Below are 21550 nucleotides of genomic sequence, written 5' to 3' on the forward strand. Positions count from 1 at the left end.
AAGAGGGTTTGAACTACAGGGAGAGGCTGAATAGGTTTGGGCTTTTTTCACTGGAGTGTCGGAAGCTGAGGGGTGACCTTACAGAGGTTTATGAAATCATGACGGGAATGGATGAGGTGAATAGCCAAGATCTTTTTCCCCAGGGTAGGGGAGTTCAGAACTAGTGGGCGTAGGTCTAAGGTGAGAGGGGAAAGGTTTAAAAAAGGACCTGAGGGGTGACATTTACATGCAGAGGATGGGTGCATGTATGGAATGAGCTGCCAAAGGAAGTGGTGGAGATGTCTACAATTACAACACCTAAAAGGCATCTGGATGGGTGTATGAATAGGAAAGTGTTAGCGGCATGCAAATCAAATGCTGGCAAATGGGACTAGGTCAGATTGGGATATCTGGTTGGCGTGGATGTGTTGGACTGAAGGGTCTGTTTCCCTGCCATGTGACATGACTTTATATAACAGATTAATATTTGGAATATTGGAGTACCAGCATAGTTTCTTATATTATTTACAAACATATACACAATGCAACTATTAGCAAGAATTCCTAGTGGAATGGTCCTAAAATGATTTATAAGCTCATTGTCAACTCAATAGATCATATCTAAATACTGAGAAACAGTTAAATACCCAAAGGATTTGTCTATTCTACGTAAGAGCATTTTGGCAGTAACGCAGCATCTACATTCCTTGACAAATGTCACAACTAAGCAATTTAGCACATTTATATGAGACTTTTTTTATTAGTTTCCTAAGATACTCTCATTGAAAATTGCAAAAGGAAGCTAAAATGTCATAGTTCGCATACCGTAAGTAAAAATTGAACTTGGAATTGAAGAGCCAAATGTTGCTGGAAACTAGTGCCACTTTTATTCACCCAATACTTTCATTTTCAGAAACTGCAGATAGCTGTTTGACCCACCAGGTGCAGACAGTGTGCTACTTCAGTTTCTGCTTAATTACATAGGATGTCACAAAGAAGAATTCATTTGTTGCAGTTCAAGCCAGGAACCGACTGCTTAACAATGAAAAACGAACATTTAAAAAGCTGTCATGAAAAGTGCTGGAATGGTGATTTATTTTAAATCCTTCTTACATCTTAAGATAATAAATATGTAGTTTTGAACATTTTAGCAGCCCATCTGGCAATGGTAAAAATTTAAATGTGGCATAATGGTTCAAAGAAGCAATGCAATACAGCAGCGTCATTACAGAAAGCTGAACGCCAGCCAGTAGGGCAATATAATGAGGCTGGAATTAGAGTGGTTTCCTGTCTCCTTTAACACAGCTTAAAAACAATGGATTTTATGAACTGAAAACACTATTCCTCCACAATCTGAATGAGGCTTACTTGCTCAGGCAAACCATCACAGTTTGTAGTGCACAGATGATGTCTACAGAAGAGATACTGAGGTTTCTTTTAGCAAAAAGATGACACTGGCACTTTATTAAATAAAATGTAAAATTTTAAAAAGTTGTGTATTTCTTATCATTGGGGATGTCATAGGTATACCTTAACCCATAAAATACATAAAACTTATAAATGGAGGTGGCTTCAGTATCAATTAATGGGCCTTTATTTAAGCCATCTTAATTCAAATGCTTTTCACTTCTATTTAAAAATCACTCCTTTCAACTGCTCACTGTCACAGTAGTGGGCAGAAACTTTCCATTCTCTGAAAGACATAGGCTACAGCGAGAAATTTGGGGATGTCAGGTCAGACATTGACACTAAATGAGATGTTGGGACTAAAAAGACATATTTTCCAATCAAGTCTCGGTTACTGAGATAAGATTCTCACTGGTGAGTGGCAAGAGACCCATTAGAGAGAATTATGTCTCATCACTATCTAATCTCACCACATGAATATGCACACTCCCATTCTCCTGCCAGCTGGATGGCATCTAGATGCTGAGTAATCCCATCATGAAAGTTGTAAGTGGGTACCTCACCACTCTGGTTGACCACTTGCTCCACCAGACCTCTACACTAGATAGCTGGCACCACCTCCATGGCATGGCATGTACCAAGCTCTCTGCATCATCATAGCACATCCTCGATCCACTCAAGGTATACTTCTATACTTTAATGCTGTACTTTGGAACATACCAATGCCTTTCCTTACAATACTACTGAAAAGGGACAGGAACCCAACACATGGATTGGTCCAGGCTATATCTCACTCATTTTTTCAGCACACATTCACTTTCTACCGAATTGGAGACTGACATCATCCAGATCTTAAAGGTCATTATGAAGATGTAAGGGTACTATATCTTTAAGAGAGTTGAAGGACTTAGCAAGCACACAGAGTACTAGAAAATTTACAATGTAACACTTGATCCAGCAACTAGCCGTACCTGGGTTGCTATGGGACAAAAACAAATTCAAGTTCAGCCAATCAGTTGAAATTATTCCCCAAAATACCAAAACTCCCATCAAGTTTGAATTTAGTATTTTTACAATATTAACACCAATGAAATGATCTGATGCTTTGGGTATAAAACCGGGAAAAAAAATGAACAGCTAGAGGAGAACTGCCAAAAGACCAACAACTGTAGGCTGCTAGTAAGAACTCTCTGAGAGGTACCTGTCGAGAGAAGGAGTTTGCACAGAGGAAAAAACATTGACACCAACTTGGAGAGCAAATCTACAGAGGAAGATACAAAGAGAAGATTCGACAGTTGGCTGCTTTTGAAATTTGAATTTTTCAGTAAATCTTAATCAGCGGTTTTATCGGACTAGTACTGTAGAGGGGATGGTAAAAGATAGGTTGGAGAAAGGAGTTGTAAATAGTTGTTAATTTATTATTTTCTTAGACTTTAAAAAATAAAGTTGTTAATTTTTAATTTAAATAATGACTTTTGGGTATAGTTCCTTGCCTTTGAATTTTAACAGATTACAGCACGGGTTAAATCATTGCTTTGTTCCAGGTTTCAATTAGCGAAGAGGTTTATCCGTGTCGTAACAAGGTCCACAATGCTTCTGTCTTGGCTTGCTGTTCAGCAAAGACAGAAAGCCAAGCAGCTTGTCAATAGTTACCAGCAGTCAAGGGGGTAGCAGTTTGCTGTACAGCACCAGCTACCTCAATGATACAGCATGCAACAACAACCTATATGGCAACACACTGTTTGAGACACACACTGTCTCAAAGTCATACGAGAGTAGTCCTTGATCAAGTCCAGGGGAGCTATCCTGAGTCAGAGCATTTCCATACAGTCGGTCAAGACGTCCATCTGATGCCAGTCCAGAAGCGTGGGCATTCAGTCGACCAGTTAGAAAGTAATAGTCAGGACCTTATCATCATGTGGGTGAGGAGTTGAACATCAGACACCTCACCACTAGTCTCTGCTGTCTCTACCCTACTGTGGGCTATTTAATCCTGCAAAAGACAAGCAGAGAGTTGGAAGGAAACAATTGTGAAGTAGCAGAGAGAAGATGGAAGGAGTTACTGTGATGGTGTGGAAAAGCTGTGACCTTTCTTCAGAATTTACGGAGATAAGGAGAAACCTCTTTTGCCAGAGAGTAGTGAACCTATGGAATTCACTGCCACAGAATGCTGTGGAGGTCAGGTCTTTGAGTGTATTTAAGACTGAAATGGATTCTTGATTGTCAAGGGGATCAAGGGTTACAGGGAGAATGGGGTTGAGAAACTTATCAGTCATGTTTTAATGGTGTAGCAGACTCTATAGGCTGAATGGCCTAACTTCTGCTCCTTTGTCTTATGGTCTTAATTGCTGTGCACTTCTTTGAACATTTGAGGCTGCACTGACCCATGTGATAAGCTCAAACAAGGCTGGCCCGGTTAGCTGTCCTGCCCCCTTCTACCAATCTGGGAGGAAGAGGGTGGACCTTTTCTGCTCCACCTCTTCCCAGGACCTCCAGGTCCCAGTCCACAAACTACCATGCTGATTCTCCTTCTCCTCCATATCAGGGTCAAATGTCATAAAATGTGCAGAGCAGCTCCAGACTGTCAGGAATTGATTGGGCACACAATGCCTTTTAAGGACAATGACAATGGAAGTCCTGGGATGTTCCAGCAGTGAAGAATGCTTCCACCTATGGCGACTGGGAGAATCAAGCTAGCACTAGATAAGAGGGGCACCACTGGGTACGAAGTTAAATTGGCAATATTGGAACGATAGCAAGAGAAAATGTGTTCAGCCTCTTTAGATAGTCTTTAGATTACTTACAGTATGGAAACAGGCCCTTCAGCCCAACATGTCCACACCGACCCTCCAAACAGCAACCCACCCAGACCCATTCCCCTACATTTACCCCTTCACCTAACACTACCTTATCATGGCCAATTCACCTAGCCTGCACATTTTTGGATTGTGGGAGGAAACCGGAGCACCTGGAGGAAACCCACGCAGACATGGGGAGAATGTGCAAACTCCACACAGTCAGTCGCCTGAGGCGGGAATTGAACCCGGGTCTCTGGCGCTAAAGAGAAACTCCCCATGAAACTCGCAAAACTGACACTTGGTTGATCAAAGTCAGCTCAGTTTTCTGTGGTGCAGGGAACAGGCTTTCGCACTGACACTGTCTGCCCATGTACCAATGAACTGGCGGGGGCAGTTTAGATGGGCGCAGAATGTTTGCTGCTGGACTGTTCCACTGGAACAAGGACTGATGGCAGCAAGCGACAAGAATGAAGATTATATTGCACAATTGCTTCCATGAAGATTTGGGACAATGATGGAATTTTTTTGAACTTGAACAAAATGTTAATTCCCTCTCGACTCGAAACGTGTCAAAATGCTTTTCCTCCATATTAAGGCTGACAGATGTTCCTCCACCAACATCAAAAAAATCTCCCTAAATCCTAATTAAAAGATGAAGAAACATGACCATGTGACAACCACATATACCAGTTTTAATTGTTCAGATCTTATTAGCAAAATCTGACTAGTCCACTAAAAGAGTGAAACATCTTATGCCCCTGGACCTCATTTACCACAAAAAACACAATATCTTAAAGAATTTCACAGATCCACTGTGTTGGTTATCGTTCAAAGCTACTAAACAGCAAAATGATCCAACACTGTCCTATAAAACCCTCATAAACAATAGTCCAGCAATGGTCTTGGGAAAACCAAATTAGATTTTTGAAGAGAGTGCAGTTGGCCACAAATAAAACAAAATCATCAGTTTAAGTTGATCTTTAACTAATTCACAATTGTAATTAGAGTAGAAACATCACAAACTCCTTTGAAATACTTTCAACAGTTCCACAAAGCTATTAAACAACAATTAAAAATTTCCAGCAACCACAAAGATTTTCAAATTTTGATTTTAATCATTAATGAAAAACATATCAGACAAATGTGCATTGTTTTTCTTCAAAACAGAAAAATACTTTCTTTCACAACCCAGATTAATTGAAGTTACTCATGAGGTTTAGAAGGGATTTGACAAAAACTTTTTTAAAATATATTTTTGTTGAAAAATAGATTTTAAATATTACAATGAATAAAAATAATACAATTCAAAACAATACAATGAAAGAACACCAAAAATATGTAAAAAACCCAAACCGCCCTCAAGTACCAATGTACAAATATGTACAGAAAAATATGTATTTATATAAAAAAACCTCCAACGAACTACTTAACTAAATGAATAATAATCAACAACAAACTAATAAATAATAATAACTCAGCTCAGCCAAACAAAACACTCACTCTCGAAAATCGAGAACATTAATTTTCATGTATTCATACGTTCGCAGATCCCCCTCTCTGGATATTGGACACATAAAGCACAATTATTACAGACATATGAAAGCCCTTATTAGTGTGGCAGACAAACTTGTGTCCAAGTATTCCAAAAAGGACAGCATGTCTTATAGAAATTCTCAATCTTGTGGTATACCATATTTGTGAGAAAATCCAAGGGGATATGCTTCATAACAGTCCTCTGCCAACCCGACAGGAGATTTTTGGATACCCAACCTAACAAGATATCCTTTCTTGCGTAGTAAGTGAGGATGCTGAAAAGTTTTTTCTTATGCGCATCCACAGGGAACACACTGGGCAGGCCAAGAAGAAGAGAGATCGAGTCCTTCTCCACTCTTACACCCAAAATCCCCTCCATTGCACCCGCCACAGTGCTCCAGTATGTTTGAAGCCTATTACGAGACCAGAGACAATGGGTAAGAGTGCCCATGCAGACCTTGCACTTGGGACACGTTGAAGATACTCCTGGCTTAAATTTTGACAAATGATCCAAAGCCAAGTAGACCCTGTGGAGAATCTTCAACTGTAAAGCATGAGTCCTATTGCAAATTGATATCTTTCTTGCATTTTCCCAAATATCTTCCCATGCCTCTGAGGAGACCTCAACACCTAGGTCTCTCTTCCACACACTGCAGAGTTGATCAAACTCATCTGAAAGGGTGTCCCCCAGTTGATGATATAAAGTGCTGACAGAAAGTGTGCTCTCAGCACTGAGCACCCTCCTCTCTATGTCAGATTTGTAGGGATCAGTCAAAAGTGTAGTCTTTATTTGAATATAATCCCTAACTTGAAAAAGAAACGTAAGAGGTCCCTGTTAGATAGCTCATACTTCCCGTGCTAAATGATCAAAGGACATCATTGTGTCTCCCTCAAATAAATCGCCCATGCAAGACAAATCCCTAGCATACCCACTATATGTGTAAGAGAAGATGTTTTGCCAATATTGCCTTCCCCCCACCGAATTGCCCTCCATGCTTTAACCATATTGATAACTATTGGGTTATGGCAATATTCCCTAACTGTCCTCATATTGTCCAAAAATAGCAAACTAGTAAGGGGGCACCCTGCCTGAGAGTTTTCAATATCTAAGAGCGTCCTCACATGCCCAATCACTCAAGTAAGCTAAAAGCGAGCTTAGTTGATAGTTTTTAATGTCCGGGAGATCCATTCCCCCCAGTCTATGAGGCAATTGCAGTTTAGCTAATTTAATAAGGGGCCACTTACGATGCCAAACAAAAGAGCTGAACCAGCCGTTCAGTCTCCTGGATGTTTGCTTATCGAAAGTCAGGGCACAAGAAATGGGGGAGAATATCCATCTTAATAAGTGCTATCCGACCTAACCATGAGATGAGAACCATGTTTGATGGTCTTGTTGATTTTGTTGAATAATTGAACAAAATTAGCTTTGAACAACTGATCTAGAACCAGAGTGATGAATATGCCCAAATACACAAATCCCCCTGTGACCACTTAAATGGGAATCGATATTTGCTCTCAAGACCTATAAGACCACCCATAGGCAAAGCCTCTGATGTTGCACAATTAATCTTGTAGCCTGAAAAGGTGCCAAACGTGCTGATGCATTGTATCAGGCTAGACACCGAAACTGCTGCATTTGACAAAAAAATGAGGACATGGTCTGCATACAACGAAATCTTATGTAATTTTGGCCCTACTTCTGGAGCCTCCGCCAATGGTTCAATCATCGATGTATAAAGCAATGGCAAAAGGGACAGCCCTGCTGGCTGCCCCTAAAAATGATAAAATTGCTTGATCATACCCCACTGGTGATGACCGCAGTGAGAGGGTCACTGTGGAGAACCTTTACCCATCTTACAAAGGTTTTGCCCAAGCCAAACCACTCCAGAGTATAAAAGAGCTATGGCCACTCAACTCAGTCAAATGCCTTCTCTGCATCTAGAGAAATCACCAATCCCTGTGTTGACTGTTGTTGACATTCTTGAATTACATTAAGCAGCCTCCTAATAGTATTGGAGGATCTGTGGCCTTTTATGAAGCCCGTCTGGTCCTCTTTAACAATACAAAGTAATACAGTCTCCAGCCTTAACACAAGAGTCTCAGAGAGGATTCTGAAGTCCACATTTAAGAGTGAAACAGGCCTGTATGAAGCACAGTCCTTCAGGACCTTGCCTTTTTTAAGAATAAGCGAAATATTGGCCTCTCTCAGAGATGGCAGGAGACAATCATGACTGTATGAGTTATTGAAAATGTTGATCATCAGGCCTGACAATATGTTTATAAATTCCTTATAGAATTCACTGGGAAGTCCATCGGGACCAGGTGCCTTTCCACTCTGAAGCTGCTTTGCAGCCTCCTGCACCTCTTGTTCTGATGAGGGGGCATTGAGAAAAGACTCTTGTCCGAGGGTCACGCCTGGGAGCTCCAGATCCTTGAAAAAAGACTCCTTCTTGGCCCTCCCTTCCTCACAACCCTCAGATTGGTATAACTTAGAGTAAAACTCTCAAATGCCACATTAATCTTCTTGGAATTATGTTAGGTTCCCAGACCCTTCCCTAATTGACACAATGGCTTGAGGGGTGCTCTTTTCCTAGCGAGATATGCTAGGTACTTGCCTGGCTTGTCACCATGCTCATATAACCATTGCTTTGCAAAAGTAAGTAAGCTCCTTCTTTGCTGTCTGCATGAGCATAGAATTCAATGAAGACCACACTGCCATAATCCTCTGTAGCTTGACTGAGGGCCTGACAAAATAAGCTTTCTCAGCTGCCTTCAACCATGCTTCAAGAAGACATTGCTGCTCACCCTTCTTCCACTTCCTACTGACAGAGTAGGAAATAACTAACCCCCTCGCATAGGCTTTGGCAGTTTCCCAAAGGACGGACAGGCTATCGAACTTGAGATAATGTCTAGGAACACCTGAAATTCCCTCGAGAAGTACTCCATAAACTTATTATCCTTAAGGATAAAGGAATCCAGTGCCTCAGGCCCACTGTAAGGTCTTTAATCTTAACCAACAGGTACACTGGAGCGTGATCAGAGATGGTAATATTACCAATCGTACAAGATACCACCTTGTCCAGAGTTGCCACAGGGATCAGAAGTAAATCAATCCGGGTGTGACATCTGTGTGGCTTGGAAAAAAACATAAAATCCTTGCCTAGAGGGTGGAGACGCCTCCAGACGTCCACCAATCCTAACTAATCCACTAATTGTTTAGTTTGTACAGAGGGTATCGGGGGTTCTTTGTGCAGCTTGTCTACTGTGGAATCCATGAGACAGTTAAAATCTCCCCCTATAATGATATGCCATTCACTTGGGACTGATCAATTTAGAGATCACATCTACTAGAAATTTGAGGGGATGGGCCAGATGCTATATTCTTCTCTGTTTATCAGGGCTTTGAGAATTACAAATCTCCCGTGTGTAACTTTAACATACTCTAGTAATTTAAATGGAAGATTCCTCCTAACCAATATAGCCACTCCATACTTCCTCTATTAAAAGATGAAAAGTAAACCCGATCAAAGCCATTCTACAGTAGTTTCAAATGCTCCCTATCATCCAAGTGTGACTCCTGAAATAAAGCAATATTCACCCTTTCCTTTCTAAGACTTGAAAGTACGTTCTTCCTCTTAATTGGTGAGTGACTCCCCATGATGTTCCAGGTATGCCATTTACTCAATTCTTTAGCCATAACCTTCTGCAGTAACATTTAGATTCCAGAGAGGAGGAACTTGAACCACAAATCACTGAGCCTTAGTGTTGCAAGATCCATCAAACATAAAAACTATAAAGCTATCAAAGACTAGATACAATGAAAACCAAAAGACAAACCAATATATAAAGCGCCAATGGCGCTAAATAGTGGAACTCACCCCCTGCTCAAAGTACACATCTCAACCACCACGAAACATAATTTAGTCCAGATTATTACCAATAAAAAAGACAGGAAAAGAATGTTCTGACTGGACTTCCTTTTCTTAAAAAGTAAAAAACAAAGACATACCAAAGAAACACAACTATTTGTACTTAATAAATTGTTCAGATTAAGTTAATTTGTTCACAGAGTCTCTTGCCTTCTCTGATGTGTCAAAGAGATGTACAGATCCATCTAAGGTGAACCAGAGCACTGCCAGATACCTCAGAGAGTGTGCTGGATCCCAAGCTCCCTCAGTCTTCTCTTGACACCGTCCTAGGATTTTCTTTTCTGGATCACTGCTGCTGAGAGGTCCTGGAAGAACATGATCTTAGAGCCCTTGCAAACTAAGGCCATTGGATCCTTCCCCTGGATTCTCTCCTTATCTCTATAATGATGAAACCGCACCAAGATAGTATGAGGACTTTGATCAGACCTGACCTCTGCGCCGTGACCTGGTGAGCCCTCTCGATCTTCAAGCCTCTCATTCCCACCTCCAAGTTAAGAAATTTCGACAACCAGTCCTCAATAAATTTCACTGGCCACTCAACTTCCTTACCCTCCGGCAGACCAATGATCCAAATATTTTTTCTCCTGCCCTTGTTCTCAAGGTCATCAACTTAGTCAAGCAAATTATGGACCTGTGTCTCCAGGGTTTGGAGCATATCCTTGGAGGAACTGGTATCAGCTTCCACCACTGTGGCTCTGTGTTCTATCTCATCCATCCTTTTCTCCAGGTCTCCCAACTGCTATTCATGCTTCTGCAGCATGAGAGAGACTGGGGCCAACTTCTCCTCTACCTGCTTACCCAACATCTTGCAAGATTTTGCAAGCTCCTTCACCAGGGCCCAGTAAGAAATCGAGTCCAAGGATCCTGCAGGTTGGGCCGCTCCTCCTCCCTTCTTCTGCATCCCTGGATGGCAAAAACCAAGGTAAGTGGATTTTCAACAATTTCCTGGGACTCCCCGACCTTTCGAGGAGGGCAGGTTAAAAGGTCGTCCCCCTTATGCTGCAGTGCAGAGCTCTGCAATGTGATCTTCCTAGATTGCAGCCATCTTGGATTTCCCCAGACAAAAACTTTTTATCTGGAACTCACAGCCTGAAAGATTATAGAGGCAGGATCCATCACAACACTTAAGTAGTATTTAGAAGAACACTTAAAGTGCTATAATATACAAGGCTACTGGCCCAGGGCTGGAAAATAGGATTAGAAGAGATAAGTACTTAATGACGGGTGTTAGTATGATAAACTGAAGAGCCTCTTTCTGCCTTGGACATTGCTGATGACTATGATTCTGTGACTACATCTCCCAAGCCAAGGGAGGAGTGCTACAGATAATCTGTCTGGAAAATCTCAATACAGTATAACAGAAGAAGCACGCAAAAAAGAAAATGCAGCTTTTCATATCTGACACTGATTGCCTTCAACAAAATTTGAGGAGGTCTGGAAATAAGTTACTTGCGTGTGTTCCCGGTCATATTTGGCACATGATATACAGACCACCAAGTGGTGAAGTGGAAAAATGGCTGAAAGAGATAAAAAAAAACCTCATTCTCTGCTCAGTTTCTCAACCTACTTTTTACAACTTAAAAAAAAGATTCTCCACACGACCTTTTCTAGCAAACTGAAGGACAGTGTTGGTGATCAGGTCGTCTGGACTCAAAAATCAGCTGAACTGGCATTGCTGTGTGGTCACGTTTCTGATTGTGATTGTGAGGTGTTCTCCAAATGCAAGAAGGCTGGCAAATTAAAGCAAGTTTAATACTCTGTACCACTCTCAGCATCATCACTGTGAATGCATACATAATAGAATTCCTATTCTTCTAATCACTTCAGACATTACCTTTTATTCTAAAATAGATTCCCAGTCTACCTTAAATTACCCTCCACTCATACTGAAACTTTCACTGATTACTTCTTAAATTGCAGTTTTCCTGCATTGCTGGATTGCTTTTCCTTGTGACCTGTCTTCCTGCCTGTCTGTCTTTTGCAGACCATTTGTGATCTTCTCCATCCTGTTTCCCCCAATGCCCAGTCTCATACTCCTCAGATTTAAACATTCCCAGAGATAACATGAGAATTTAATTTAATTGAAAGCTACAACAAGTGTTGGGGACTGATGGTACAACGTAAGCACCTGAAATAAACTGCTGTGTGGACTAGGGAGAGGGGAGGATAACAATCATTTTTAATACCTCATCCCTGCCCAATGAAATAAAATTGCCACCATTACAGTTGATGTGAGGCAGTGGAAACATTACAAATCAATCACCTAGTGGCATTTGGGAATCGGAGGCAGAGGTTCTTGCTATAATTCAGCATTGCATCTGCAGTTCATACTCTTTGTACTTTATGCTTTTAAACAACCTGGGAGGGAGAACAGAGAAAAATATACTACAACCTCAATCAAGCTAAGGACGGCATGTACAGTTTTCAAACAGGACTGTCAATTGCTCTCTTTCTGCATTAAATAGATGTACAATCTTCCAAGCATAAAGGTCTAATGTTGTACACCTTGGAGAGGGGCTTTCCAAAGTGAGTCTCAGCACCCCAATGGGATCATGAGCAAAGGTTGACTCACTGCTTCCCCTGTTCTAATATGTCTTCTCCTCCCCACTGCTCACTGAGGGGATGCAACAGTTTTCAAGTCTAAAAGTAGGGACAAAGTGAGAATAGGAGAAAGTGAGGACTGCAGATGCTGGAGATCAGAGCTGAAAATGTGTTGCTGGAAAAGCGCAGCAGGTCAGGCAGCATCCAAGGAGCAGGAGAATCGACGTTTTGGGCATGAGCCCTTCTTCAGGAATCTTTTCTGAGTCCTGAAGAAGGGCTCATGCCCGAAACGTCGATTCTCCTGCTCCTTGGATGTTGCCTGACCTGCTGCGCTTTTCCAGCAACACATTTTCAACAAAGTGAGAATAGACTTATTACCATAAATCTTGTGTTTCACAGCAGAAAGGTTGACCCTGGCTTACAGTAACACACTGCCTATCTAGAATTTCCACGGAATTAGGTATATTCATGGTGCCTCTATAGAAAAGGTGCTCCGACCACCAACAGCCATTTCATAGAAACATAGAAGGTAGGAGCAGGAGTAGGCCATTCTACCCTTCAAGCTTGCTCCACCATTCATTATGATTATGGCTGAATGTTGAGCTTAAATCTCTGATCCTGTCTTCCCACCCCATATCTCTTATCCCCATAGCCACAACAGCTATAACTACCATCATTTTCAAAACACAATGTTTTGGCCTCCACCACGTTCTGTGGCAGAGAATTTGACAGGCTCACCACTCTCCAGGTGAAGAAATTTAGGTCTTTCAGCACTCAGTCCTTATCCTTAAATTAGATAAATTATTATTTAAAAACTCCTGGGTCTGAATTCACCCATCATTAGGAACATCCTTCCTGCAGCTAACTCATGCTTTCAGAATTTGATAGGTTTGTAGGAGGTTTACCCTCCGACCCCCATTCCATGCTCCTAAACACCAGAGAATACAATCCTAACTGATGCAATCTCTCCCCATACATCAGCCCTGCCATCCTAAGGATCAAATTGGTAAACAGTTGATGGTACCTTCCATCACTCTAGTGATGATTGAAAGTAGTCTGATGGGGTGTTAATTGGCTGGGTTGGATTTGTCCTGTTTTTTGTGTACAGAACACACCAAGGCAATTTGAAAGAGTTACACGAGGTTCCTAAGTTTACATTTTAAAATTTGCATCTGTGTATTCTCTAGCCTAGAACTGCACACAAAAAGCTACATGAGGAGTCACATTTGAATCAAAATGTGAACTGATTCTCTCTTCACAGATGTTACCAGACCTGCTGTATATTTCCTGTCTTACTTTCTGATTTCCAGCATCCATAGTGTTTCGATTTCAGTTTGTTGCTGTTCAGTTTGTAAGGACGAGGGGATGTCATGACTTGAGCCTGTGTCTCTTCCCACCCCAAAGAAAGGTTGGCAGGAAGCAGACACGTCCATTAGAAACCCATCCATCTGTTAGACAGCAGGGTGGGTAGGCTAACCTATGTAATCGTGGCACTTCCACCCACACACCAAACAAGTGTCAAAAACAGGGGACAATAAGCCAATCAAATTGACTAGCAATTCTATCACTCCTGACAGTGCCACGGTTCAGTGGTGGGATGCCACATGAAAGATTAGGCTCAGATTTTTACCATGGGGAGTGTGTTTGGAGTTTGGGGGGGAGGGGTGGTAGTAGGGGCTGGGGGCCAGGCTCTTTACAGAAATGTGGTAAAGAAGGAAGGATGGAGTGGCATCTTGGTGTATAGCCCTGATGAATGCAGGGTACCTGCTGAATGAGGTAGCCCCCCTTCTTTTGTCCCTTTACTCACGCAGGCATTTGAAAATGGGCTGATGGCTCCCAACTGAATGTGTTTGTCAGCCTTATTCTGGAGTGGGCAGCGTATTATTGTTACTTTAACAAGCGCAGTTGACTCTTAACTGTTTATTTCTACATGGTGGTCAATTGCTGATTTTGGCATCCCCTCACTTCTGTACCATGGTGTTGAGTTCAGGGGTAGCTAGGCAGAAGGCTGGCTGGGGCATACATCATCCAGCCCTCAAAATCTTAACATGTGAAATCTTGCCATTTGATACCTTGTATAGGTCACTGGGAAGTTCAAGTCCCTTTTTAAACAGTTATTGGGTCTCAATGGGGATTGCAACAACAGTTACATATAATGAGACTGGATGCAGGGACCTATTTATTTGTAAGCAATTCAAGTTCATTCAAGGCTTGATGTCAGACAAGCAGTCAAACAACATTGAGTTAATGAGAAGAGGGAATAGCATCAATATACATTCATCAGTATAGTTAGGTTTCCATTTGTGTATGTCATCAAGGAGAGAGATATGAATAAGGATCTTTTCTCATGTATCAGATGTCATCATCACAGGAAAAGTTAACATATATTACTCAACCTAATTATCCTGGAAAAATGGTGGTGAGCAACATTTTTGAACTGCTACAGTCTGTATGGTGTAGGCACACCAGCAAGTCTATTAGAGATGGAGTTTCAGAAATTTGAATGAGTGAGTCTAATGAGCTAACATGATGGGTAGTTCAAGAGAAAGCCAAAATAAATCATCCATTTGGGACTTCTAGGTAGAAATATATGCAACATGGTGGCAAAGTGGTTAGCACTGCTGCCTCACAGCGCCAGAGACCCGTGTTCAATTCCTGCCTCAGGTGATTGACTGCGTGGAGTTTGCACATTCTCCCTGTGTCTGTGTGGGTTTCCTCCCACAGTCCAAAAATGTGCAGGTTAGGTGAATTGATCATGCTAAGTTGCCTGTAGTGTAAGGGATGGGTCTGGGTCGATGTGGACTTGTTGGGCTGAAGGGCCTGTTTCCACACTGTAAGTAATCAAATGCTTCAGCATCAGCTTTTGAACTTACATACCAGGTTCCACCAAAATGCTTAATTATCTAATACTAACAATTGGATGTTATAGCACTGCAGCGCTTTGATCTGATCTGCTGGTTTTATGGTCACTTAGTTTTGTCTATAGCCTGTTGGTCATGTCAATCCTGGGTTGTAGCTTCACCAAGCTTGCACCTCATTTGTAGGTATGCAGATGCTTCTCCTGGCTTGCACTCCTACACTCTTCAAATGGATCAGGGTTAGTCCCCTAGCTTTATGATCATGATAGTGGAAGGGATATCCTAATTCTTTAGATTACAGATTATTCTATGTTCCAACTTTACTGCTGCTGATGGCCCACAGCACAATGGACAGACATTTTTGTGTCTGTTCTGAATCTATTCCATATAACATGATGATAGTGCCAGAAAACATGATGGAGATTGCCCTTGGTTTGAAGAAAAGACTTGAACTCTACAAAGACTACAATGGTGAAACCTCCCATTACCATCTAGGATAGAGACATCTGCAAAAGGTTCATTGGCTGGCACAAGGTTATGTTTATTTTTCATGTTGGTTCTCCCTCCACCTTCTACAGACCAATCTGGTGGTAAGTCCTTCAGAACTTGGCCAGCTCGAGAAGTAGAGTTGCAATTGATTCATTTTAGGCAATTTTTTTTTTTGCATTGAAGTCCTTCACAAGGAGTACATTTTATGTTACCTTCGGTTTTTCTTCCATCTGGTGATCAATGTGGCGAAGCACTGATTCATCAGCTTTGAGGGATGGGGGCTGCATTCTTTCTTGTTTTTTAACAGCTGCGTGAGCTTCTGGGACTGGAAGTCAATGCTGACACCTATCACCACGTGTAGAACCTTGCAGAGGCTACATGCACGGCTTACAGGAAATGTCAGTGGCGGTGGGGTATAGGTTATACTTTACAGGAGATGTCCTCACCCCTTCTGGTGCATTGCAAGGTCAACAATCAATTTTGATGAAACCCAAGAGAACTCCTCATCTACCACTGTGCTGCCAACTCTGGCGGATACAATCATTAAAAAAGTAGGCCATTCAGCCCTTCGAACCTGCTCATGATTCATCATGATGGCTGATCATTAAACTCAATAGCTTGTTCCTGCTTTTCCCTCATATCATTTACTGCCTTTAGTCTTATGTGTTATATCCAACTCCTTCTTGAAATCATAAAATGGTTTTACCTTGATAGCTCTCTGTGGTAGCGAATTCCAGAGGTTCACCACTGTCTGGGCAAAGAAGTTCTGTCTCATCCTGACTTTGGGATAGACCCCACACAGGGATGGTGGTAGTGGTTGTGGTGACTGGGACATGAGCCAAGAGCCATAGTTACATAACCAAACACATGTGGCCAATCTTCAAGATGGTCCTCCCAATTTTGGCACACATCCCAAGGTATTCCTGAGGAGAATTTTGCAAGGTTGATTGGGCTTGGTCAATCTTTGACATGTCTATTGTCTATGGCATTCTCATGCATCCATTTATATTCTCATTCAACATTTGATATAGTAGGCAGGCCAATTTAGAGGGCAGCAGAGGTCTAATCACATTGTTGTAGGCCAGGGGTTAAAGGTCAGACCAGGTAAGAACATCAAGTAGGCTTTTCTGATAATCTAGTAGCTTCATGAACAATACAGATTTCCTAGTTCAGACTTATTTAATTAACCAAGTTACTTAGTTAACTCAATTTAAATTGCCCAGTCTATCCCATGTCTCTGGATTATTAGTCCAAATGTCTAAAAGTTCTTAGGACAAAACGATAAAATACTTGAAGTTGATGATATGGTAGAAATCTTATCTAGAAATGTGTTTCAGAGAATAGGATGAGTATTCCAGAAAACAAAGTTCGAACTCCATTCAACTCCAGAATTTAATTTTTGAAACATCTCCAGAACTAAAGCTGCTCTATTAGCACTTTGATACCAGCTATTAAATGATTAAAATAAAAATACAAGTGACTTATTGCTTTATAGGTAAGGGAACATGTCGACCTTATCCACATTGGTCCACCGTGATGTGGTCCCACAACAATGTGGTTGACCCTGAACTACCTTCTGAAATGGTCTAGCAAGCCACTGAATTGTTTTGAACTGCCGAAAAGACAGTAGTTGTTCAAGAAGGGTGTGAAACCCAGTGGGCACTTCAGGAGGATGTAGGGGACCAACCTTTCTAAGGGAAAGCAGGACATTCAAACACAGGAGAGTTTAGGAGAAGTCAAGATGGTGGATTCATGGGGAAGTCATGGAAGAAAGGAAGGGTGTGCTATGGTGGTGGGGTTCGAAGGGTGGGGAAGGAAGCCAGGGAAAGTCAGGTGGCTAGGCGAGGGTGTGGAGTTGCTTCCCATGTGAGGTGAATGAGGGATCAGGGCAGAGATAGGGTGTGGGCAGGTGGAGGTGTAAGAGTGGAAAATACGTATCCAAGTTCCGTGGGGAATATTGGCCAGGTGTCCTTGGAAGTATACAGAATCAAGTTGGATGTCAGTTAGATATATGTAGGAGCAGTCAATGGAGAACTGGGGAGGTGGTGAGAGTCAGTTTTATAGTTAGCCAGGAGTTAAAGTAGTTTATAATCGCTCTAACATTTCCTAGGTAGCTATTTCAGGTCAGTGGGTCAATTCCATCCAAAGTCTTCAAGACTAACTCCGAGTAAAGGATATTTTTCAACCGGTTTCAGACTCCAAATAATTGCCCATTGGGAGTTGCAACATCTCGGGCAATTCCCACAGAGTCGGCCATATCTAGACTTGATTAGATTGGATAAGATTCCCTACAGTGTGGAAACAGGCCCTTTGGCCCAACCAGTCCACACTGACCCTCCGAAAAGTAACCCACCCAGACCCGTTTCCCTCTGACGAATGCACCTAACATTATGGGCAATTTAGCATGGACAATTCACCTGGCCTGCACGAGAAAACCAGAGCATCCGGAGGAAACCCATGCAAACACGGGGAGAATGTGCAAACTCCACACAGACAGTCGCCCAAGGTGGGAATTGAACCTGGGACCCTGGTGCTATGAGGCAGCAGTGCTAGCCACCGTGCCGCCCCACTTCTGCATGGCCCTGACGCACAACTCCAGCCCACACTTCAGTACCATCTACTTTCTTATCAGAAGATCTATGCCAATGTTTCTCTTCCTCCTCCGCATCTCCCCCCACCCCCCACACCACTCTCTGGGGTTGTTTTTTATGGCTTGCTCATTTCTCCTTTCCATTATTTCCCTCAGTGTACACAGTTCCAATAACCCCGATTACATTAACAGCGTTTACACTCAAGAGGGCATGAGGTAATTATTTAAATAGCTACAATGCTCAGGGTTATCAGGAAAAAGCAGAAGAATGGCATTAAATCATAACGCTCATTCAGAAAGCCAATGCAGACATGATGAGTCAAACAGTCTCCTTCTGCACTGTAACAATTCTGAGTCTGTAACTTTAATAAAACTCATTGGAAAAATATATAATTATGGGCATTTTTATACAGGCTTTTGAATATTTAGATGATTCACAGAGACTCTCAAATCCATACCATTCCTGGAAATTTCTCACCATATCCATCTTGTATTGCAGATTTTTTGTAATACGGGATTCCCAAAAGAGATGGTATCACTGCGCATTCTAAAAGTCTGCAGAATAGCAGCCAGAAGTCAGAAAGATTTGAATTTCTAACTTACAGTAAACCAGCCATAACAAATTTAGTTGCATAGCTGTGGAGCCAAAGTACTCAATCACATTCCAACTTCACACCCAGTACTGACAGCCCCAAGCTCACTGAATACTAAGGCAAAAAATAAGGCTTTAGAAAAAATTGCACTTCATTAATCAGTAATCTTACATCTTGCATTCTTTTGGGGGCTTTTGGCTGACCAATGTTACTGAGGGCTCCTTAAAAAACACACCAAGTTAAAATAAATTTAATTGACAATGTAAAAAAAAAGACAACAATAGTGTGTGAAAGATCATGCAGACAGGTGAGGATTTTATAGACCAAAAACAGACAGTGATGGTGTCAGTCACATCTCTGCCAGCATGCAATTGTACGAACAGCAAGTGATTTCATAACACTGCTCATGATATCAAAACTAATAACTTACTTTATGGGCGCTTCTTAATTTTGCTTTCCTGAATGAGTGTAAAGGGGCCACACAGCAGGGATGTCAGAACATCAGCAACTTTTAAAGGGTTTCGATGAGGTAGCAGGGGTACTTGGCAGCCATGTTGGTCACTTTCCTTCTCAAAGAAGAATACAGGCAGCCATTTAATTGGGATGTCTAAGTCCTGTGTTGAGATTGCTGTCTGGATGATGTCAAGAGGTGTTGGGGGGAGTTTAGTTGGCTACTTGTTCGCGGGAACAGGGCTGAATGGTCAAATATTGAGAAATATTAATATAGGGACATTAAATGGCTATTGGTTGATTGGGAGGAATGGTTTAGATAACTTCTGGATGATGGGCATTTGGTTAGATGGTTGCTGGATGATGGAAAGCAGGTGGGAGAACTCCCAAAGAGTAAGGAAGGAGTAGGCAATGTCAAATAACTCCTGGATTATTTGGTGAGCAGATTAAGATGGCTGCTGGATTCCTCCATTTAAATCTGAGCTCAGATTCTGGTGACCCTTTACTGATACCATTGGCACTTCCACCCAAATCCAGTGCCAATGCAGTTGCTGCTTCAAGTCCTACCTCAGGGTGGAGAGTTGCCAGCAGCATTCCCCTAATTATATCATGAGCCAATGCAAAGTTGTAAGCAAACAGAGGGCAAAGAGGAAGGCCCACACATGTCTATCTCCCTGCCAGTTCCTGAAAGATCCCATTTACAATGTCAATAATAGTTTTGCTAAATCACCTTCGGTTACCTCTTGGCTTGGAATCACAACAACCTAAGCTTTTTTGAAAAATAGTTCAAAACTTTGGGATATATTTCAGAGTGAGTTAGAGACTGATTGCTTCAAGGACTTGGATATAAATACAATAATGAGACAGCAGATCCAAAACTGATGAGGTGGAAGTTCCTTCTGAGACAGTCTGCAAAAGCAGTGATGGAAGTCTCCTCCATGTAAATGAGCCCTTGTTGAGTGTATCACTCTTGCCTCTAGGGTGAAATGTTCAAATCTTACTCCAGACAGTCCTTATAAATAGTAACCAATGTTCTGTTTCCCATGTGGGCTTCAACAGAAGCTTAATGTTCAGCAAGAGAGTGAGGTTGATACCCCTCACTCCCCTCAACATCTTATTAAATCATGGCACAATGGGGCCTGAAAACTGATACTGCAGCTCCTGTGTCCAGCTTACCTTCTGTTTTAAAGTCTTCCACCTCCAATATCACGGCCCAGAATTTCTGATCAGCATTCTTCATTTCTTTGGAAAAGTGGGCTGCTGGGTTTTCATTGTTTCCTATTTCCTGGACTCTTACATTATCAGAAGTTTGCACTTGCCTTTTGACTTCGGAGATACTCCCTGATTGACAATACTCTTTAAAATGGTATGTTTTTTTGCTGAGGTGATATACTGTTTGCCCTGCTGGACATTCTTCCCTATGACGTGCTTTTCTCACACTGCACATCAAAACAATGGAACTACTGTATCATGTTCTTTCAGGTGTTTAGTGGGTTTTGTCATGCGATATCGAGGGAAGGACCACCCATTTTCAGTCCAGACATACCCCTTCTGAAGCCTCAGAGATTCTAGAAGAACGTCTTGTTTCTGCCCTCTCTGTTTGGCTTGTTTCAAGTAATTTGTGGCCTGTCAAGTCTTTTCTTTATAAAGAGTCTGATAAAGCACATTTGAACACACCAATGACCCATCTCCATGTGGACTAACACATCTCCAAAGCCATAATCACTCACTAGTCTGAAAGGCTCATTTATAAACATGTCAGCAGATTCACCTCCATTGTGACTGCTGTGGTTGGACCTCACTTTCTCAATGATTAATCTTTACTTCAGAATTAACAAAATGTCAAATGCTGTTAATATCTCCTCATATGCACCAAGATTTCACCAACTCCTAGCCCAACCAGGATATCATCTGCCGCAGGGCCTGTGGCATATGAGGATGCACTGACCTTGTAATTCTGAGTTTTTATCCACAATCGGCAGGGTGTTCTGTATATCCCAAAAGAGTTTCCAGAGCTCCTATCTCTGTCCTTGCTGTGGGCCCTCAATGTTCCTGAGTGCTGGGGGAGTGGCAGTAGTTGTTCTGAGAATACCAATATCTCAAGTTAAAGTCCTTCATGTTTCCTGCATCATTCTGCTTCTGTAAAAACCTTTTCTTCTCGGGTCTGTATGTCTTGAAGTCTTTTCTGCTTCCTTCACTATTGTTTTTTTTTGTTCTTTTTCTAAGCTTGATGATTTTAGATTTGCATCTGTGGGTTTTCAAATCAATTGGCACCAGTTGCTTCTAACCACTGGCTGCAGTGCTGCCACCATGGTTTGGGATTTGCTGCCGTGGTCTGGTGTGCACTCTCAGCCTGGCTCAGTTTGTCCCAGCCTCCTTCATG

At 41.9% G+C, this 21550-nt stretch overlaps 1 protein-coding gene across 1 annotated transcript in view; it reads right to left on the reverse strand.

Moving 5' to 3' along the window:
- The window catches only part of ros1 (c-ros oncogene 1, receptor tyrosine kinase), a 235291-nt gene that overhangs the window by 50637 nt on the left and 163104 nt on the right, over positions 1-21550 (reverse strand). The gene's annotated exons all lie outside the window — the stretch shown is intronic.

This window comes from Chiloscyllium plagiosum, unplaced genomic scaffold (assembly GCF_037043375.1).
Source record: "Chiloscyllium plagiosum isolate Xiang-an unplaced genomic scaffold, Cpla_swu_hap1 HiC_scaffold_12, whole genome shotgun sequence".
NCBI classification, from domain to species: Eukaryota; Metazoa; Chordata; class Chondrichthyes; order Orectolobiformes; family Hemiscylliidae; genus Chiloscyllium; species Chiloscyllium plagiosum.